This window comes from Pongo pygmaeus, chromosome 16, assembly GCF_028885625.2.
Source record: "Pongo pygmaeus isolate AG05252 chromosome 16, NHGRI_mPonPyg2-v2.0_pri, whole genome shotgun sequence".
Classification (NCBI taxonomy): Eukaryota; Metazoa; Chordata; class Mammalia; order Primates; family Hominidae; genus Pongo; species Pongo pygmaeus.
This window is the reverse complement of record NC_072389.2, coordinates 60,220,011-60,242,598: the sequence shown is the minus strand read 5'-3', so window position 1 is coordinate 60,242,598 and position 22,588 is coordinate 60,220,011.

Here is a 22,588-nt window from a genome sequence, read left to right as displayed (position 1 = left end):
CTGCAGGTGGCCTACTCAAGCCCCATCATGATACCTGCAGCATTTACAATCCTATGAAGGTTCTCCTTGGGTTAAAGTAGAGCATGGCTGAGATTGATGCTGTATAATTTCTCCTAAAAACTAACTGATCTGCCTATGTTAGGCATTTGATTTGTTTGGTTAAAATGTCTGGGGTAGCTTCACAAATGATTTCTGCTTGGGAGATGTCCCAAGATGGCAGTTAGTGTGGCACTGCAGTAGACTTTCTCTGCTGTTAAAGGGCCTGCAGGTCAGTCTCACACCAACCCCAAAGGCCCTAGAACTGCAGGGTCACCTGGGATCTGGCTCAAACTGGAGTCCTGATGGGTCCTGATTTGACAGCCACTCTTGTCAAGATGCAGGCTGTCTGGGGAAAGCTGGCTTGGAGATGAATAGACCTTCTTGAGCAGTAACTTTTTAAAGGAATCTTTCTTCTTGCCCACTAATAAGGAATAGCAGTCAGAATAGTAGCTTGCATGTCAGGTTTCTGGTTTAATGCTACATGTCCTAAGAAATTGACTAAGTCATGTGATCTCTCTGAATCTCTATCTTTTTCATTTAATGAAGAAGTGTAGCACTATTATTGTCTCAAGCTGTGAAATTCTGTGAGTCCAGCACGACTTCGGGATACTACATGGAGACTTCAAAATTTGAAGCTGTGCCCTTTACTTGAATTAAAATTTAAAAAAAGATCCTATCTTTCAAGTTGCTGGAGGCACAGCATAGATTTTCACATGGACTGTGTGAAATTGACCTGTGGAGGCCTTGTTTTACAAAGATATTTAGGGAGAGTCTGACTGATGCAAGTATGATACCAGGGAACTTTTGAAGTGTCAAAGAGTAAGCAAGGTATACAACAATTAAGAAAGAAAATGCACAAAAGATGGGAGAGAGCAGGGGATTAGGTACTGACCCTACTGCAATAGTCTTTTCAGAAATAATCTAAGGAATGGTGTTAAAAGGAGCTGAAACTTTTGGCAAAGGAGCATCTCTCTGGCATAATAGGAAAGCTGTCAAGAGTTGAATTGTCTTGTGTGACAGTAAGATAAAGGTTGCCTATTTCTAATGAAATCAGAATCTTTTCGGCCTCTGACCAATGTTCCCAAAGTGTCAAAACAATGCTAATTGCAGTCTCTGTGTTTAGGGAGCACCAGTCTTTGAGAAAAAATGTTCGAATAATCAATCTAGTTTAACTCTTTGTGGAGAAGGACTGGAGTAGGAAGGAAGAGAAGAGAACCATCTGTTAGTCTAGCTCCTCCCTGTATTATTCTACAACAAAATATCTGGTACAGAGAACACAGAGCCTGGAGGGAGAAAGCCCAATATATGAATGCTGGGTAGTGCTTATCAGAAGGAAAACCCAGTGTACTCTAGGATCAGAGTATCTTAGATTTGGCTTTAGAAAGTAATCATACTATAAACAGATTCAAATTCATTAGTAGGACATGCAAGTCAAAACAACAAGGATACGCTACTTTTTACCCATTGTGTAGGGCAAACATTAGAGTCATACGATCCCTATTGCCAGTGGTGGCATGGATACTCAGTAAATTTTGTGCAGCACAAGTGGTAGTGATGAATGGAGAAGTCATTCTGGAAAGCAGTCTGGTAGCAAGTCTTAACACACGACTGCAGCTGTGTTTTGGCTGGGGGAGGAGAGAGGTGAGGGGTTTTGTATGGACTGATAGCAAGTGGACTGTGTACTCGGGAGTCAAAGACTTAAGGAAAGAAGCAAAACATTGAATCAGTGGATTCAGGAAGCTATCTCTTTCAGCAAAATATTGGGAGACTCAGGTGACTCAAGGAGAAGGAGGAAACCATGGAGGGTGAACTAAGAAAACTACTGGAATCCAACCCAATGGAGCAGAGGCTTCACCTGATGGAACTATGTGGGCAATCCTTCCAATGGCCTCAGTTATAATGCTCCTTCCTCCAGTTGGTGACTTCATAACGTGACAAGCCACATGCATATGAAATATTAGAGAAGAGCACTAGCTAGCTCCATTTTTGGAGAAATTGCCTGCAGTGGACAAAGAGTAAGACCACAGGGGCTAAAAATAAAAAAAGCACTCTGAGCAAGCAAGCACAAATATTTCTTAGGTTTTGCAGTCCTAGTATCTCTTCAACTAAGATGGCTGCAGGCAGTGTACACAAAGCAAGTGTTGAAGAATTCACAGCACTTCACCTGTTACACTGTTAACACACTGTGTGGAAGGAAGGCCTTGGGGAATGGAGGAACTTTGTATCTTGAGTAGCTTGTATTGGGTCACCAGCAGAAGGCTACTGCTTTCATTATTATCTCTACCCTCTGCTATCATGAACTAGGGTTAGTTCACTCAAAGGGATCAGGATTGCTAGAAAGGGGAATCAAGAGCTCAATGACTTAATTATGAAAGTCATATACCCACAACACAAAAATTTTGGAATTTGGTAATTTGGAATTTTCAGAAAATAGCCATTTTTATCTCCCAAAGCTATAGCTATTGGGATTTCTTTCCATTCTATTTAATTTTTTTTCCCCTAAGAAAACATGGTGCTTTCTTTTACTTAACATTAAATCACCTGTGGCTGTTTTTCTAACGTTAATGGCACCAGTATAAATAGATGTACTTTATTCCACAGACTTGATTTTGACACCTAGAGCTGCTACTTTATAATGGTATGGTCTTGGGCAAGTAACTTGTATTCCCAGGACCTGGTTTTCTACACGTGCAAGATGAGAGAAGTGGAGTACAATAAAGCCTCCCTCTCAGCTAATGACCTGTCATAATGGTGATGAAGCTGAGACTAAAGATCTGGTTCTTTCATCTTCTTACATTGTGTCAATTCTGTATCAGTGAAAAAGATTTCAAAAGATGCTGAATTAAAAGGTTCCTCCAATTCAGAAGTTTCTTTAACTTTCTTGACAGGCTGTCCCCCCAGACTCTGGTTAGATTCTTTGCCAGGGAACTTTGGGCTTTCTAAAGCAGTCCATTGCTTCGCACAAGAGCTCAAATTGTGAGCATGTACTTTCTTGATTTGGATTGAAACTAGCCTCCATGTAACCTCTTTCCACTGGCCCTGGGTCTGCCCCCTGAAGCAGTACAGAGTTGGTCTAATTCATCTTCCACTCAATAGCACTTCACATATGTCTTCTCTTCTCTAGGAGAATACCCAATTTCCCTGGAATGATCTCTTAAAAACATATCTTCTGTATTTCTTGATTATACAGAATTTATTCTTTACATGCTTTCTGGTTTGTTCTTTATCCTCTAAAACTGTGATACTCAGCAAAGAACACAGTATGTGGTCTTGACCAGAACAAGGTATGTTGGAATAATCTTTCTTCATGTGTATATCACTATTAACCAGATCACATCAATGTTTTCAGCGGTCAGATTGTGCTGTTGACCTACACAAAGACTCCAGTCAAAACTTTCTTGGGTCTGTCTCTCTTCCTCTTAATACATAAACAGCTATACATACTTTTTTTTTTTAGCCAAATAAAGTTACACACATTACTGCTAAATTTCTTGCTGTTGGTTTTGGTCAGTGCTTCTTGCATAATGAGGGAGACTTTCTGAATCTGAATTCTGCTTCCAGCTGTGTCATCTGCAAATTAAATCTTCATGCCATCTGAACCTTCATCTAAATTACTTGAAAGTGGTAATCAAACAAAAACAGACACAGAGACCCACAGAACAGGATAGACAACCTGTTCCTTTCTTTGAGAATTCTTGGCTAAGTCACCAAAAGCAATTGCAACAAAAAACAAAAATTGACAAGTGGGACCTAATTAAACTAAAGAGTTTCTCCACAGCAAAATGAAACTATCAACAGAGTAAACAGAAAACCTACAGAATGGCAGACAATACCCTTAGAGCATGTGTCCAATAAAGGCCTAATATCCAGAATCAGCAAGGAACTTAAATCACCAATCAAAAAACAACTCCATTAAGAAAAAGGGCAAAGGACATAAACAGATACTTCTCAAAAAATGACATAGAAGCGGCCCAAAAAACATATGAAAAAATGTTCATTGCTAATCAGGGAAATGCAAATCAATACCACAATGAAGTAGCATCTCACACAGGTCATAATGGCTATTTGTAAACTTTTTTATTTTTATTTATTTTTTTATTATACATTAAGTTCTAGGGTACATGTGTGTAACATGCAAGTTTGTTACATATGTATACATGTGCTGTGTTGGTTTGCTGCACCCATTAACTCATCATTTACATTAGGTATTTCTCCTAATGCTATCCCTCCCCCATCCCCCACCCCACAACAGGCCCTGGTGTGTGATGTTCCCTGCCCTGTGTCCAAGAGTTCTCACTGTTCGATTCCTACTTATGAGTGAGAACATGCAGTGTTTGATTTTCTGTCTTTCCAATAGTTTGCTGAGAATAACGGTTTCCAACTTCATCCACGTTCCTACAAAGAACATGAACTCATGCTTTTTTATGGCTGCATAGTATTCCATGGTGTGTATGTGCCACATTTTCTTAATCCAGTCTCTCATTGATGGACATTTGGGTTGATTCCAAGTCTTTGCTATTTTGAATAGTACTGCAATAAACATATGTGTGCATGTGTCTTTATAGTAGCATGATTTATAATCCTTTGGGTATATACCCAGTAATGGGATTGCTGGGTCAAATGGTATTTCTAGTTCTAGATCCTTGAGGAATTGCCACACTGTCTTCCACAATGGTTGAACTAATTTACACTCCCACCAACAGTGTAAAAGTGTTCCTATTTCTCCACATCCTCTCCAGCACCTGTTGTTTCCTGACTTTTTAATGATTGCCATTCTAACTGGTGTGAGATGGTATCTCATTGTGGTTTTGATTTGCATTTATCTGGTGACCAGTGATGAGCATTTTTTCATGTGTCTGTTGGCTGCATAAATGTCATCTTTTGAAATGTGTCTGTTCATGTACTTTGCCCACTTTTTCATGGGGTTGTTTGATTTTTTCTTGTAAATTTGTTTGAGTTCTTTGTAGATTCTGGATATTAGCCCTTTGTCAGATGAGTAGATTGCAAAAATTTTTTCCCATTCTGTAGGTTGTGTGTTCACTCTGATGGTAGTTTCTTTTGCTGTGCAGAAGCTCTTTAGTTTAATTAGATCCCATTTGTCAATTTTGGCTTTTGTTGCCATTGCTTTTGGTGTTTTAGTCATGAAGTCCATGCCCATGCCTATGTCCTGAATGGTATTGCCTAGGTTTTCTGCTAGGGTTTTTATGGTTTTAGGTCTAACATTTAAGTCTTTAATCCATCTTGAATTAGTTTTTGTATAAGGTGTAAGGAAGGGATCCAGTTTCAGCTTCCTACATAGGACTGGCCAGTTTTCCCAGCACGATTTATTAAATAGGAAATCCTTTCCACATTTCTTGTTTTTGTCAGGTTTGTCAAATATCAGATGGTTGTAGATGTGTGGTGTTATTTCTGAGGCCTCTGTTCTGTTCCATTGGTCTGTATCTCTTTTTTGGTACAAGTACCATGCTGTTTTGGTTACTGTAGCATTGTAGTATAGTTTGAAGTCAGGTGGCGTGATGCCTCCAGCTTTGTTCTTTTTACTTAGCATTGTCTTGGCAATGTGTGCTGTTTTTTGGTTCCATATGAACTTTAAAGTAGTTTTTTCCAATTCTGTGAGGACAGTCATTGGTAGCTTGATGGGGATGGCATTGCATCTATAAATTACCTTGGGCAGTATGGCCATTTTCATGATACTGATTCTTCCTACCCATGAGCATGGAATGTTCTTCCATTTGTTTGTGTCCTCTTTTATTTTGTTGAGCAGTGGTTTGTAGTTCTCCTTGAAGAGGTCCTTCACATCCCTTCTAAGTTGGATTCCTAGGTATTTTATTCTCTTTGTAGCAATCGTGAATGGGAGTTCACTCATGATTTGGCTCTCTGTCTGTTACTGGTGTATAAGAATGGTTGTGATTTTTGCACATTGATTTTGCATCCTGAGACTTTGCTGAAGTTGCTTATCAGCTTAAGGAGATTTTGGGCTGAGACGATGGGGTTTTCTAAATATACAATCATGTCATCTGCAAACAGGGACAATTTGACTTCCTCTTTTCCTAGTTGAATACCCTTTATTTCTTTCTCCTGCCTGATTGCCCTGGCCAGAACTTCCAACATTATGTTGAATAGGAGTGGTGAGAGAGGGCATCCCTGTCTTGTGCCAGTTTTCAAAGAGAATGCTTCCAGTTTTTGCCCATTCAGTATGATATTGGCTTTGGGTTTGTCATAAATAGCTCTTATTATTTTGAGATATGTCTCATCAATACTTAATTTATTGAGAATTCTTAGCATGAAGGGCTGTTGAATTTTGTCAAAGGCCTTTTCTGCATCTATTGAGATAATCTTGTGGTTTTGTCTTTGGTTCTATTTATGTGATGGAATATGTTTATTGATTTGCGTATGTTGAACCAGCCTTGCATCCCAGGGATGAAGCCAACTTGATCTTGGTGGATAAGCTTTTTGATATGTTGCTGGATTTGGTTTGCCAGTATTTTATTAAGGATTTTTGCATCGAAGTTCATCAGGGATATTGGTCTAAAATTTTCTTTTTTTGTTGTGTCTCTGCCAGGCTTTGGTATCAGGATGATGCTGGCCTCATAAAATGAGTTAGGGAGGATTCCTTCTTTTTCTATTGATTAGAATAGTTTCATAAGGAATGGTACCAGCTCCTCTTTGTACCTCTGGTAGAATTCAGCTGTGAATCCATCTGGTCCTGGACTTTTTTTGGTTGGTAGGCTATTAATTATTGCCTCAATTTCAGAGCCTCTTATTGGTCTATTCAGCGATTCAACTTCTTCCCAGTTTAGTCTTGGCAGGGAGTATGTGTCCAGGAATTTATCCATTTCTTCTAGATTTTCTAGTTTATTAGCATAGAGGTGTTCATAGTATTCTCTGATGGTAGTTTGTATTTCTGTGGGATCAGTGGTGATATCCCCTTTATCATTTTTTTATTATTTCTATTTGATTTTTCTCTCTTTTATTCTTTATTAGTTTTGCTAGTAGTCTATCAATTTTGTTAATCTTTTCAAAAAACCAGCTCCTGGATTTATTGATGTTTTTTGAAGAGGTTTTTTTCGTGTCTCTATCTCCTTCAGTTCTGCTCTCATCTTAGTTATTTCTTGCCTTCTGCTAGCTTTTGAATATGTTTGCTCTTGCTTCTCTAGTTCTTTTAATTGTGATGTTAGGGTGTAGATTTTAGGTCTTTCCTTTTTCTTGTGGGCATTTAGTGCTATAAATTTCCCTCTACACACTGCTTTAAATGTGTCCCAGAGATCCTGGTACATTGTGTCTTTGTTCTCATTGGTTTCAAAGAACATCTTTATTTCTGCCCTCATTTCATTATTTACCCAGTAGTCATTCAGGAGCAGGCTTTTCAGCTTCCATGTAGTTGAGCAGTTTTGAGTGAGTTTCTTAATCCTGAGTTCTAACTTGATTGCACTGTGGTCTGAGAGACAGTTTGTTGTGATTTCTGTTCTTTTACATTTGCTGAGGAGTGCTTTACTTCCAACTATGTGGTCAATTTTGGAATAAGTGCCATGTGGTGCTGAGAAGAATGTATATTCTGTTGATTTGGGGTGGAGAGTTCTGTAGATGTCTATTAGGTCTGCATGGTGCATTGCTGAGTTCAAGTCATGGATATCCTTGTTAACCTTCTGTCTCGTTGATCTGTCTAATGTTGACAGTGGGGTGTTAAAGTCTCCTATTATTATTGTGTGGGAGTCTAAGTCTCTTTGTAGGTCTCTCAGGACTTGCTTTATGAATCTGGGTGTTCCTATATTGGGTGCATATATATTTAGGATAGTTAGCTCTTCTTGTTGAATTGATCCCTTTACCATTATGTAATGGCCTTCTTTGTCTCTTTTTATTTTTGTTCGTTTAAAGTCTGTTTTATCAGAGACTAGGATTGCAACCCTTGCCTTTTTTTGTTTTCCATTTGCTTGGTAGAGCTTCCTCCATCCCTTTATTTTGAGCCTATGTGTGTCTCTGCATGTGAGATGGGTCTCCTGAATTCAGCACACTGATGGGTCTTGACTCTTTATCCAATTTGCCAGTCTGTGTCTTTTAATTGGAGCATTTAGCCCATTTACATTTAAGGTTAATATTTTTATGTGTGAATTTGATCCTGTCATTATGATGTTAGCTAGTTATTTTGCTCGTTAGTTGATGCAGTTGCTTCCTAGCCTCAATGGTCTTTACAATTTGGCATGTTTTTGCAGTGGCTGGTACCCTGGTACTGGTTGTTCCTTTCCACGTTTAGTGCTTCCTTCAGGAACTCTTGTAAGGCAGGCCTGGTGGTGACAAAATCTCTCAGCATTCGCTTGCCTGTAAAGGATTTTATTTCTCCTTCACTTATGAAGATTAGTTTGGCTGGATATGAGATCCTGGGTTAAAAATTCTTTCCTTTAAGAATGTTGGATATTGGCCCCCACTCTCTTCTGGCTTGTAGGGTTTCTGCAGAGAGATCTGCTATTAATCTGATGGGCTTCCCTTTGTGGGTAATCTTACCTTTGTCTCTGGCTGCCCTTAACATTTTTTCCTTCATTTCAACCTTGGTGAATCTGACAATTAGGTGTCTTGGGGTTGGTCTTCTTGAGGAGTATCTTTGTGGTGAATTTGGATGTTGGCCTGCCTTGCTAGATTGGGGAAGTTCTCCTGGATAACATCCTGCAGAGTGTTTTCCAACTTGGTTCCATTCTCCCCGTCACTTTCAGGTACACCAATCAAACATAGATTTGGTCTTTTCACATAGTCGTATATTTCTTGGAGGCTTTGTTCATTTCTTTTTACTCTTTTTTCTCTAAGCTTCTCTTCTCACTTCATTTTGATCTTCCATCACTGATATTCTTTCTTCCAGTTGATCTAATCGGCTACTGAAGCTTGTGCGTCACGTAGTTCTTGTGCCATGGTTTTCAGCTCCATCAAGTCATTTAAGGTCTTCTCTACACTGATTATTCTTGTTAGCCATTCGTCTAATCTTTTTTTAAGGTTTTTAGCTTCTTTGCGATGGGTTCAAACATCCTCCTTTAGCTCTGAGAATTTTGTTATTACCGATCTTCTGAAGCCTACTTCTGTCAACTTGTCAAAGTCATTCTCTGTCCAGCTTTGTTCCATTGCTGGTGAGGAGCTGTGATCCTTTGGAGGAGAAGAGGTGCTCTGGTTTTTAGAATTTTCACCTTTCTGCTCTGGTTTCTCTCCATGTTTGTGGTTTTATCTACCTTTGGTCTTTTGGTACAGATGGGGTTTTGGTGTGGATGTCCTTTTTTGTTGATGTTGATGCTATTCCTTTCTGTTTGTTAGTTTTCCTTGTAACAGTCAGGTCCCTCAGCTGCAGGTCTGTTGGAGTTTGCTGGAGGTCCACTCCAGACCCTGTTTGCCTCGGTATCACCAGCGGAGGCTGCAGAACAGCAAATATTGCAGAACAGCAAATACTGCAGAACAGCAAATATTGCTGCCTGATTCTTCCTCTGGAAGCTTCATCTCAGAGGGGCACCTGGCTGTATGAGGTGTCAGTCAGCCCCTACTGGAAGGTGTCTCCCCGTTAGGCTACTCGGGAATCAGGGACCCACTTGAGGAGGCGGTCTGTCTGTTCTCAGATCTCAAACATCTTGCTGGGAGAACCACTGTTCTCTTCAGAGCTGTCAGACAGGGATGTTTAAGTCTGCAGAAGTTTCTGCTGCCTTTTGTTCAGCTATACCCTGCCCCCAGAGGTGGAATCTACAAAGGCAGGTGGGCCTCATGGAGCTGCAGTAGGCTCCATCCTGTTCGAGCTTCCTGGCGGCTTTGTTTGCCTACTCAAGCCTCAGCAATGGCGGATGCCTCTCCCCCAGCCAGGCTTGCCACCTCGCAGTTCAGTCTTGGACTAGCAGTGAGCAAGGCTCCATGGGCATAGGACCCCCTGAGCCAGGCATGGGATATAGTCTCCTGGTGTGCCATTTGCTAAGACAATTGGAAAAGCGCAGTGTTTAGGTGGCAGTATCCCAATTTTCCTGGTAGAGTCTGTCATGGCTTCCCTTGGCTAGGAAAGAGAAATCCCCTGACCCCTTGCACTTCCCTGCTGAGGTGATGCCCGACTGTGCTTCGGCTTGCCCTCTGTGGGCTACACCTACTTTCCAGCCAGTCCCATTGAGGTGAACCAGGTACCTCAGTTGGAAATGCAGAAATCACCCATCTTCTGCGTCGATCATGCTGGGAGCTGCAGACTGGAGCTGTTCATTCGGCCATCTTGGGAGAAATAATCATAATGGCTATTATTAAAGTCAGAACAAGTGCTCAAAGTACTGCAGAGAAAAAGGAACACTTTTATGCTGTTGGTGGTGATGTAAATTTAGTTCAGCCACTGGGGAAAGCAGTTTGGAGATTTCACAGAGAATTTAAAATGGAGCTACCATTGGCTGGGTACAGTGGCTCACACTTGTAATCCCAGCACTTGGGGAGGCCAAGGCAGGTGGATCACCTGATCACCTGAGGTCAGGAGTTCAAGACTAGCCTGACCAACATGGTGAAACCCCGTCTCTACCAAATAATTCAAAAATTAGCCAAGCATGATGGTGGGCACCTGTAATCCTAGCTACTTGGGATGCTGAGGCAGGAGAATCACTTGAAACCTGGGAGGTGGAGTTTTGCAGTGAGCCGAGATTGTGCCATTTGCACTCCAGCCTGGGTGACAGAGTGAGACTCCTTCTTAAATTTGAAAAAAAAAAAAAAAAAAAGCTTCCCTTTGACTCAGCAATCCCATTATTGGATATATGGATATATACCCAAAATAAAGTAAATTGTTCTACCAAAAAGACACATGCAGTCATATGTTCATTGTCATGCTATTCACAATAGCAAAGTCATGGAATCAACCTAGGTGCCTGCCAGTGGTTGACTGAATTAAGAAAATGTGGTACATATACATCATGGAATACTATGCAGCCGTAAACAATGAAGTCACATCCTTTGTAGCAATATGAGTGCGGCTGGAGGCCATCATCCTAAGTGAATTAATGCCAGAACAGAAAACTAAATACTGCATGTTCTCACTTGTAAGTGGCAGCTAAAAATGGAGTACACATTGACAAAAAGACGAGAACAGTTGACACTGGGGGAGTACTAGAGAGAGGAGGGAAGAAGGGGGGATTAGGTTGAAAAACTACCTATGGGGTACCACCTATGGGGTATGCTTACTACATGGGTGATGAGATCTTTCATACCCCAAACCCCAGCATCATACAATATATCATGTAACAACCTACACGTGTACTCCTTTAATCTAAAGTGAAAGAAAAAAAAAGAAAGAAAATGGTGACCAAGGCAGGACCCAAAGATAGAACCTTGTGATTCTTTGTTCATCAGAGGGGGAAATAACACCGAGAGGATTTCTTGGGTGGAATTTCCCTATTCAAAGTGGTTAAACAGTTTTGGCTAAAAGGGTGAATTTAAAGCCCGGGATCCTCCAGGCTGCTGATGGCTGCCTCCATGAAAAGACAATGCCATTTGATTAGAGGGGAAGAAAAGAAAATATAAAAAATAGAAACCAGGTCAAGCAAGCCTGGCTTTAAGAGTGGATAGTTTCTCTCACAGTCCGCCTAGGTCTGGGTGCTGATAATGTAGCAAATCAAAAGGAGAAACTTTTTTCCTAAAACATCAAGGGAAACACAAGCCAAGAAATGGATTAACTCTCTGAAGTTATCTAGAATTCCATGCTTAGTAGAAGCTGGACCTGAAAAGATACTCTTTCATAAGGTCGCTCAGATCTTTTTTGGAGGAGAATTAATTTTGCTCTTCTGAGCAGGATTTGCGAAACATTTCTGCAGAATTATTGTCTCTTGTGACAGAAAAAGACCTACAATAACTTATGGATGGTAGAGCTGTGATACCTCGGGATGAAAATCACCTTATCTGGAGTGTTTGAGAAGGGATTCACATTGATTGTATACAACCTGTTAATTTCCATATAATTCTATAGTAAGTTATAACTTTAGTTCTGCCTGCTGGAGAAATGAGGTCTTCATGTGGAGTAGAAACATGTGGGTGAATGTTTTATTCTGCGAAAAACTCACAAGAGCTGGGAGTATTAAAGGATATATGGATACTACCTCTAAAAGTCAGATGCATTTAGAATGCAACTTTCATGAGTGGATGTTTAGTTAGTCCCCTAATTTTGGAAGTAAAAATAAATGAAGGAATGTGTGTGTGTGTGTGTGTGCATGCGTGTGTGTGTATGCATGCGTGCATGTTGTTTTGAACAGTAAGTTCAGTGAGGATTGAGAACACTGTGTATTATCCTGTAGCCAGTTTTGGGGTAAATGAATCTTAACCTTTGAGAATGACAGTGTTGGAAAGGAGAGTAAAGCTGGCTGACCATCTGGGACTTTTATGGAACAACTAATGGGGATTCTTCTTATGAAGGAGTATCTGGGGATTTGGAAGTAATTAAACACATTTGAGATTATGTAACTTTAAAAAATGCCTTATAATGCCTACAGCCCTAGCTACTTGAGAGGCTAAGCAGGAGGATTGCTTGAGCTCAGGAGTTCAGGCTGCACTCCAGCCTGGGTGACAGATCCCATCTCTTAAGAAATTCCTTATACTTTATAGAATCTTAGATTTTAGAGAACATTTACTAAATATTTCATAAATGAGAGAATTTTGACCTAGACAGATAAAGAAACTTCATCAAGGTCATAATGCTGGCCAGTGGCAGAGCTTGGCTAGAGCCCAGGTCTTCCAGTGTCCAGGCTGGTCCTGTTCATTCCTACTGTACTGCACCATACCATTTTCAACTTCCTTCTCTCTGTTCCCTGCTTACAGTTCCCCTTCAGCCATAGCCACAGAAGAACAAAAATATAATGGAGTCTTACTTGCTAATGGGTGGTGTCTTACGTAGGCCTCAGCCCATGGTCCATCATCACTCCATTCTCCTCAACTCCCATTCTTGTCAGCCCTCATCCTGGGCCTCCACTTAGATGAGACTTGTCTTGAATGACTGGAAATGCAGTATAAAAGCTTTGAATTCTAAGGACTACCCACTTCCTTTCTTAAAATGTTGAGAAAAATTTCCTAGTTTTTGAAACATGTAGCTGCCTAGTCCTTGGAAAATGACCTCTGTAACACCACTGTAGTTGTGGGGGCAGAAATATGATAAAATTGAGGACTGTGGGTTATTCTAGAATGAATTCCCAAAGGGTGGCGGGCCGAGGGAGAATCATGCATATTTACTAATACTTGATTAACTTCATTGTACAACAGATTGATCACATAATAAGGCACCTCATGTGTTTTACATTTTTTTTTTCCCCAAATTAAATGAAGTCTCAGGGCTGCTTCTGCAGCCAGATAGTTTTTGACCTTCTGTCACTCAAACTTTGGGCTACATGATTGTCAGTGTATTTCAGGACTGGCTGTGTCAGTATACAAACACTAGAAAGGATGAGTATTTTGAAAAACGTTCTGCCATTGATGCTCATTAGTGAAGACTTAGTACACTTCACACTCCCTCACAGAGGGCCACTGTATAGTCAAGAAATGCAAGGACAGTTTTTGATGGTCAAATCAAACTCCTTCCTTTTGTAGAAGGGGAAAGCTATATCTACAAAAGAGTTAAATGGCCTCAAGGTTCACCCAGTTGTAACATATGCCAGAATTCCTTTCCTTTTTAAAGCTGAATAATACTTTATTGAATATGTGTACCACATTTTGTTTGTTCATCCGCCCCTCCCCCAGCCTCGCTGCTGCCTTGCAGTTTGATCTCAGACTGCTGTGCTAGCAATCAGTGAGACTCCATGGGCGTAGGACCCTCCGAGCCAGGTGCAGGATATAATCTCCTGGTGTGCCGGTTTTTAAGCCCGTTGGAAAAGTGCAGTATTAGGGTGGGAGTGACCCGATTTTCCAGGTGCCATCTGTCACCCCTTTCTTTGACTAGGAAAGGGAACTCCCTGACCCCTTGTGCTTCCCGAGTGAGGCAGTGCCTCGCCCTGCTTCGGCTCACACACGGTGCGCTGCACCCACTGTCCTGCACCCACTGTCTGGCACTCCCTAGTGAGATGAACCCGGTACCTCAGATGGAAATGCAGAAATCACCCATCTTCTGCGTCGCTCACGCTGGGAGCTGTAGACCGGAGCTCTTCCTATTCGGCCATTCTCTTTTAGTTATTTTAAAATGCACAACTTAAGTATTGACTATAGTCACACAATTGTGCTATCAAACACTAGATCCTATCCATTATATTGAACTATTTTTTTGTGCCCATTTACCATTCTCACTTTGCTCCCAAACCCCTACTACCCTTTCCAGCCTCTGGTAACAATCCTTCTACTTTTTATCTCCATGAGTTTAATGGTTTTAATTTTTAACTTCCATAAATAAGTGAGAAGATGCAAAGCTTGTCTTTCTGTGCCTGCCTTGCTTCACTTAACAGAATGATCTCCAGTTCCATCCATGTTTTTGCAAATGACAGGATCTCATTCTTTTTTATGACTCAATAGTACTCCACTGTGTATTTGTACCATATTTTCTTTATCCACTCATCTATTGATGGACACTTAGGTTATTTCCAAATCTTGGCAATTGTGAAGAATGCTGCAATGAATGTGGGAGTGCATATATCTCTTTGTTACACTGATTTCATTTCTTTTGCATATATACCCAGCAGTGGGATTGCTGGGTCACATGGTAGGTTTATTTTTAGTCTGTCCTTGAGAATGATCTGCGTGCTGAGGGGAAGAGTGTATATTCAGAAGCCATTGGATGAAATGTTGTAAATGTCTATTAGGTCCATTTGTTCTATAGTGCAGATTCAGTCAGATGTTTCTTTGTTGATTATCTGCCTAGATAACCTCTCCAATGCTGAAAGTGGGGTGTTGAAGTCCTCAACTGTTAATGTATTTGTGTCTAACTCTCTCTTAAGCTGTGATAGTCTTTGTGTCATATATCTGGGTGCTCCAGTGATGGGTATATATATATTTATGTATTTTATATTCTTTTGCTGAAATGACCCCTTTATCTATATATAATGACCTTCTTTGTCCCTTTTTATAGTTTTTGTTTTAAAATCTATGTTTTCTTATATATGTACTCTTGCTCTTTTGTGGTCTCCATTGGCATGGAATATCTTTTTCCATCCCTTTGTTTTCAGTCTATGTGTATCTTTATAGGTGAAGTGCGTTTTAGGCAACAGATCTTTGGATTTTATGTTTTTATCCATATTCAGCCACTGTGTCTTTTGATTGGAGAGTGTAGTTCGCTTACATTCAATGTTATTATTGATAAGTAAGTACTTACTCCTGCCATTTTCTTATTTGTTTTCTGGTTGCTCTGTGGTTTTCTCTTCCTGCTTTTCTTCCTTCTCAGCTTCCTTTTAGTGAAGGTGATTTTCTCTGGTGATATGATTTAATTTCTTGCTTTTTATTTTTTGTGTTTCTGTTGTATGTTTTTTGATTTGAGGTTGCCGTAAGGCTTGCAAATAATATCTTATAACCCATTATTTTAAACTTATGACAACTTAACACTGACTGCAAAAACAAGCAAAGAAAAAACTAATAACTCTACACTTTACTTCATTCCCCTGCTATTTAACTTTCTGTAGTTCCTATTTGTTTCTTACTGTACGCTATCTGTCTTGAAAAGGTGTAATTATTATTCTTGGTCAGTTCCTCTGTTAATCATTCCACTTAAGATATGAGTAGTTTACGTATCATAATTACAGTGTTATAATATTCTGAGTTTTCCTTATGTACTTGCTGTTACCAGCAGGTTTTGTGTCTTTAGATGAATTCTTATCGTTATTAATATCCTTTCCTTTCACACTGCAGAATTCGTTTTTGCATTTCTTTTAGGATAGGTCTGGTATTGATGAAATCCCTCAGCTTTTATTTATTATGAGAAAGTTTTTATTTCTCCTTTATGTTTGGAAGACATTTTCACCAGATAAGCTATTCAAGTATTTTGTTTTCCTTCAATGCTTTAAATAGGTCATGCCTCTCTCTCTAGGCCTATAAGATTTCCACTGAAAAGTCTGCTGCTAGATGTATTTGAGTGCCATTGTATGTTATTTGTTTCTTTTTTCTTGCTGCTTTTAGGATCCTTTCTTTATCCTTGACCTTTGAGAGTTTTACTATTAAATGCCTTGAGGTAACCTTCTTTGGGTTAAGTCTGTTTGGTGTTCTATAACCTTCTTGTACTTGAATATTAATATCTTTATCCAGGTTTGGGAAGATCTCTGTTATTATTTCTTTGAATAAACTTCCTACCCCTTTCTTTCTCTCTACCTCTCTTGTGAGGCCAATAACTCTTAGATTTGCCTTTCTGAGACTATTTTCTAGATCTTGTAGGCATGTTTCATTGTTTTTTATTCTTTTTTCTTTTGTTTCCTATGACTGTGTTTTCAAGTAGTTTGTCTCCAACCTCACTAGTTCTTTCTTCTGCTTGTTCAATTTTGCTCTTAAGAGACTGAATTCTTCAGTCTGTTAATTGCGTATTTCAGCTCTAGTATTTCTGCTTCTAATTATTTCTATCTTTTTGTTAAATTTGCCTGAGATTTTGAATTCCTTCTGTTATCTTGAATTTCTTTGAGTTTCCTCAGCACAGCTATTTCTGCGTTCAGCTAATTCTGTATCTGAAAGGTCACATGTGTCTGTCTCTCCAGGATTGGTCTCCTGGTGCCTTATTTAGTTCACTTGATGAGGTCATGTTTTCCTGGGTGGTGTTGATGCTAAAAGATGTTTGTCTCTAGGCATTGAAGTTTAGGTATTTATATTGGTCTTCACAGTCTGGGCTTATGTATACCCATCCTTTTTGGGAAGGCTTTCAAGATATTTGATGGGACTTGGGTGTTATGATGTATGTTTTTGGTCACTGAGGCCATATTTGCATTAGGGGGCACCTCAAGCCCAGTAACGCTGTGGCTTGTGGAGACTCATAGAGGTACCATATTGGTGGTCTTGAACAAGATCTGGAAGAATCTTTTGGGTTACCAGACAGAGACTCTTGTTCTCTTCCCTTACTTTCTCCCAAACAAATGGAGCCTCTTTCTCTGTGTTGAGTTGCTTGGAGCTGGGGCAGTTGTGACACAAGCACCCCTGTGGCCACCACCACTGGGACTGCACTGGGTGAGACCTGAAACCAGCACAGTAGTAGGTCATGCCCCATGCCCCAACCACTATCTGGCTACCGCCTATGTTCACTCAGGGCCCTAGTACTCTATAATCAGCAGGTGGCAAAACCAGCCAGGCTTGTGTCCTTCCATCAGGCTGGCAATATCCCCTCAGTCCTGAACAGATCCAGAGTTGCTGTCTGGGAGCCAGGGCCTAGAGTCAGAAACCTTAGATATCTACCTGGTGTTTTATTTGACTGTGACTCAGCTGGTGCCCAAGATACAAGACAAAGTCCTTTCCATTCTTTCTTCTCTTTTCCACAAGCAGGAGTCTCTCCCCATGGCCACCACTGCTCCAGGCCTGTGGGGAGTACTGCTAGGCTACCACTGCTGTTCACTCGAGGCCCAACAGCTCTTCAGTCAGTTTATGGTGAATGCTGCCAGGCAAGGACCCACCCTTCAGGGTAGTAGGCTCCCCTCTTGACTCAAGGCTGGTCCAGAAATACTCTCTAAGAGCCAACACCTGGAATTGGCATTCCTAATCACCTGATTTGTGCTCTACCTCACTGTGACCTAGGTGATATCTAAGCTGCAAGACAAAGGCCCCTTTACTCTTGCCTCTGCTTTTCTCAAGCAGAAGGAGCCTCTCATCACAGCCACCACAGCTGGGAATGTGCTGGGTCTCACCTGAATCCAGCAAGTCTCAGAGTCTCACCCAAGGCTCATGGCATTTACTACCTGGCTACCATTGCTGATTATTCCAGGACCCAGGGTTCTACAGTCAGCAGGTGATGAATCCTGCCAGTACTTGGTCCTTTCATTCAAGGAAGTAGGTTCCTTTCTGGCCCTGGGTGTGTCTAGAAATGTCATCTGGGAGCTAGGGCCTTGAATAAGTGCCTCACAACTCTGCCTGGTGCCCCATCCTACTGTGGCTGAGCTGGTATCCAAGTCGCAAGACAGTTCTCTTTACTTTTCCCTCTCCTCTCCTTAAGTGGAAGGAAGGAGTCTCTCTTGGAGCTGCAAGCTGTGCTGCTTGGGATTTGGGGAGGGCTGATGCAAGCACTCCCTTGGCTGACCTGGCTGGTGTCTCTCTGGGTCACTTGCCACCCACATCCACTGGTTCTGAGCCCAGTACAGCACCAGGACTTGCCTGGCAGTTGCAGTCTTTGTGGCTTAGATTGTCTTTCAAATTTAGAGCTTAGTCCATGGTAGCAAGGGTTTCTGGAGCTCAAATTTCAACTGCTGGGATCAACAATTCCCCTCTGGCTAGGACTGGCCTAGATGCTCCCTCTGTGGGTGTCAGCTGAGTTCTGTCTAGGTTTGCTCTCTGCTGTAACAGGACAGCGCTGAGGTCCAATGTGAAGTCCTGTCATCACTGTTCTCTCCTGCCCCAAAGTGCACAGGTTCTCTGTGCCACATGGACACTGCTGGGGGATTGAGGAGGGGTGGTGTTAGTAGTTCAAGACTTACTTTCCTACCATTTTCAGTGCCTCTTTCTGTGATACTAAGTTAAAACCAGGCACTGGTTGGTCAGTTGATTGTTTCCATTCTTACTTAGGTGCTTCTTTTTGTAGATAGTTGTTGAATTTGGTGTTGCTGTGGGAACGTTGATCAGTGGAGGCTTCTATTCAGCCATCTTGCTCTGCCCCCTCTGAAGCTGCTTTCTTAAAGTTCTCTTTCTGACACTGGCCTGACTTACTCTAGGCCAACTGGGCCTAGATCTCCAGGTCTGCAGTTCAGTTTTTCCTGCAATTTAAGATGTTTCTGGCCCTCTCCCTCCCTTTGGTTGTGTACACAGATTCTTGTATCCCATGTTTTCCTTTATTCTAAAATTATTTCTTTTTCTGGAATATGCCTTCAAGTAATTTTGTTAGAAAATGTGCATGGCAGATAACTTTGAGTTACTAAATTTCTGAATTTCTTCCACTCCTACTCCAATGACATTATAAAGAAAATTAGACTCTAGAGTGCCACTACTCACACTAGAGGCCTAATCTTTCCCAGATGATCTGTATGCTTTATTTTTTTTAAAAGAAAATGTCATCCTTTTTAGCCTAGGGATAAATACTATACTGCCAGCCCTTCCTTCCTTCCTTCCTTCCTTCCTTCCTTCCTTCCTTCCTTCCTTCCTTCCTTCCTTCCCTCCCTCCCTCCCTCCCTCCCTCCCTCCTTCCTTCCCTCCTTCCTTCCTTCCTTCCTTCCTTCCTTCCTTCCTTCCTTCCTTCCTTCCTTCCTTCTCCCTTCTCCTCCCTCCCTTCTCCTCCCTCTCTTCCTTTCTTTCTTTTCTTTCTTTCGACAGAGTCTTGCTCTATCACCCAGGCTGGAGTGCGGTGGTGCGATCACGGCTCACTGCAAGCTCCACCTCCCAGGCTCAAGCAGTTCTGCCTCAGCCTCCCAAGTAGCTGGGATTACAGGCGCGTGCCACCATGCCCGGCTAATTGTTTTGTATTTTTAGTAGAGATGGGGTTTCACCATGTTGGCCAGGCTGGTTTCAAACTCCTGACCTCAAGTGATCCGCCCGCCTCGGCCTCCCAAAGTGCTGGAATTACAGGCATGAGCTACTGCACCCAGCCACTGCCAGTCTTTCTTAAGTAACACTGCTATGTGCAATTGTTTTAATGGCTGTTTAACAGTCCATTATTTATTTAACTAAATGGTTAGTAGACATTGAGGGTTTTAAAAAAATACTTTTTCTTATAGAATATTTTTATCTTTATTTATTAAGAGCAAACACTGGCCAGGCGTGGTGGCTCACGCCTGTAATGCCAGCACTTTGGGAGGCCAGGGTGGGCGGATCACAAGGTCAGGAGTTTGAGACCAGCCTGGCCAATATAGTGAAACTCTGTCTGTACTAAAAATACAAAAGTTAACCGGGTGTGGTGGTGGGCTCCGGTAGTCCCAGCTACTTGGGAGGCTGAGGCAGGAGAATCACTTGAACCCAGGGTATGGAGGTTGCAGTGAGCCAAGATCGCACCACTGCACTCCAGCCTAGGTGTCAGAGTGAGACTCCATCTCAAAAAAAAACAAACAAACAAACAAACAAAAAAAAGCAAACTCTTAGAGATTTATGTATAAAATATAAAGTACTGGTCTATATACTTTACATGTATTAACTGCTTTATTCCTACAGTAACTTGAGGACATTGTTGTTGTTATGCCCATTTTTCAGATGAAGAAATTGAGGGATAGAGAGGTTAAATGACTTCAAGACGGTTTGTAAATGGCAAAGTTAGGACTGAACTCAAGCAGTTTAGCTCAAAAGTCCCTGCTCTTAACCCCTATGCTGTTATTTCCTTAGCATAAATTCCTGGAAGTGGAATTGAGGGGTCACAAAGAGTATCCCATTTTTATTTAAAAAAAAAGTACTCTTGGTGATGTTTTACTTAAGCACATAGAAAGTAGAACCACAGTGGTGATGTAATCTGAGGTTTTGAATTTGATAATGAAAAATCCAGAGACTGGCTTAAGGGTAGCTCAGAGGGATTCTAGGTGTTAAAGGACCCAGCTCTGAGAGTTGAAGGAATCCTATCCATTTAAAATTCTGTAGTGGAAAATTGCTTTCTCTGCTAGCAAAAGTCCATTTCATCATCTCTGCCTTGTAGGGAGCTTTATGTTGTCCTGTCTATTCCTTGGAGAGGGAGGAAAAAACAAACAGAATAAAAAATGAAGTTAACTATGGCCTTGCATTTGTACCACGCTGAAAATGGCATTTGGAGCATGTCATCTGAGCTCATGCTTGTAGATACCCCTTGAAAAGTAGAATCCATGGCTTCTGTGGTTTTTATTTTAAAAAGTGCTAATGTGTTTGAGGAAGTAGAACTCAAGGCAAGGGAAGAGATAGGAATGTATAAGAGCCAAAGGGCTGTCAAAACACACTGCTAGCAACCTGATGTTTGTACTGAGATCCTATGGTCATTAAAGAAAGTTATTGCTAAATAGCAACTGAATTTGCCTGTTTATGGAGGAGGAATGGAGAAAGTTTTGAATAATTATTATGTATTCATTTTCACAATTTCTGCTTCCAGACTTCTGCATGCCAAGAGTTGAAACTTTCAGAAGCTGATGCTGTAAAGAATGTGGAAATTACTTATTTATTTTTAAAGTCGGTAACAGCCAACTGGTAGCAGTAGAATATTATTAAGTTTGAAGGAAAAGGAAATAATCCATACAGTTTAGCAATGAACTAGCCACTGAGAGGGTTAGTGTTTAAAAATGTACAAATTAAGATTCTCTTTCTTTGAGATTAAGAAAGTGTATTTTCAAGGACGCGGTCATGAACTGGAATACAACCACCAGCCTCAATCTTTTCCTTAGTTGCTGAGTTTCACCTGAGTTGTAATTATCTGTATTGAATCGAGTTTTGTGTTTTTTGAGAAAATCTTTTCAGAATTGTGCATAGGAATGAAGAGAAGGAGAAATCAGCTGTTTATGAAGAATAGAAAGAGGAGGATGAACGTTAATTCTGCAGGGCAGACTTATCAAGGTGGTAATGCCGGTGAGATGGTCTATGGGAGTCTCAGTATTTTCTTCCTTTTAATGAACTATTTCCATTTCTACTTGTACACATAGTACAGTGTTCTCTGTAAAAAAAAAAATTTCTAATAGGATCATACTCCCCTAGGTGGTAAAATAAACGTCAGTACTTCCTTGGGATATTTAGAACCTAATAGCAAACTGTTAAGCTAAAAAATAGTTGAAGGCAAGAAAATTTTAGGGAAAAAAGTTGAGAGACTTGGCCTTCTAAATGCCAGGATTTGTTTATTTTAGTTTTATGAGACATTGTGGTATTGGTGTAAGTACATACAATTAGATCAATGAGATTAAATAAATCAATAAATATACCGGCACATATATGGAAACTTGATAAATAACAAATGGTTTTCAAAGGCATACACAGCAGACATAAGAATCAATTGAAGATCTAAATTTGGAAAACAGAATTTAGAATATAATAGGGGTTCAGCTTTATGACTTATAGAAGAGTGTCTTAACTAACACGAAGTATAATTTAGAGGGGAAACTATTGGATAACTTCAGGTACATTCAAATGAACAACTGCTTTTAATCTAAGGTACACAATAAAAATTAAAAGGTAAGCCACAAACTGAGAGATATGTAATGCATATAACTGATGAAACAATAGTATCCAGAGTATATTAAAGGGCTCTTATTATTAAGACTAACAATTCAGTATAAAAATGGGCAAAAGATATCAACAAGGAATTATCAGAAATGGACAACTGAATGGCCAATAGCCTCTGACAAAGACAGTCTTAACATTCCCCTCAGCCTGACTAAATTTTAGGCAGGCTTCTTCCTGATTCTAAGCCCCCCGACTTCCCTTTTCTTATAGCATTTACCTTGGAAAACTTCTAATTATAATTATTTCCTATGTCCCTTTGAGATACACATCTTTTAAAAAGCCTCTCATGAGTTTTACAGTCTAAGAATTTCTTTCCCAAGGACCTAGGAGCTATCCC